We start from the raw sequence: 657 nt of genomic DNA, 5'->3' as shown, positions 1-657 counted from the left end.
GACTCGACACGTTTACTACGAATTCTTTTCGATAAAGAACGAACTTTCTGCGGTTTCTAATCCGCGAAGTTTGATTGATGGATTTGAATAGCGGAAAACATGGACTGAGCTTGCTACGGTCTTCGGGAGATAGCATTCGAAGGTTTGACGAGAATGCGTGGATTGATGTCGTATCGATGTTTGGAAGGGTTCGATCGCTACACAGCGACTGAACTTCGGCTCGTGCCCGGTTGCTATGTAGCGACCGAGCCTGGCTTGAGCTCGGTCACTACGTAACAACCTGTTTTGAGCTTTCGTCGGACATCTCGATTCTCTCTTCCGTAAAGCTTTTTCGTAAGGAAGAATTTATTTCGAAAAGTACTCTTCGGAGAAATTCTTATTTTCTTCCTCGGACGTTTTGAATGTTAAATTTGTCGTAACCGTTTTTGACCCCAACAGTTAGCCCCCCAGCCCGTTAGAGTTGTGACTCTAGCGGGCGGATAGATGACTTTGACAAGGTTAAGTGTATTGGACGAAATTCACATTTTAAACTCCGCGGAAAAAAGTTGTCGAGACGATATTCCGAATCCATACTTCTATAAGTAGTGAGCTCTTGTCATTCATTTTCTTCACACCTTCCCTTCTTCATTCCTTCAAACTCATTCAAAAATTAAAAAA

This window comes from Brassica oleracea, chromosome C9 (assembly GCF_000695525.1).
Source record: "Brassica oleracea var. oleracea cultivar TO1000 chromosome C9, BOL, whole genome shotgun sequence".
NCBI classification, from domain to species: Eukaryota; Viridiplantae; Streptophyta; class Magnoliopsida; order Brassicales; family Brassicaceae; genus Brassica; species Brassica oleracea.
The sequence above is the reverse complement of the archived record's forward strand: the minus strand, read 5'-3'. Positions refer to the sequence as shown.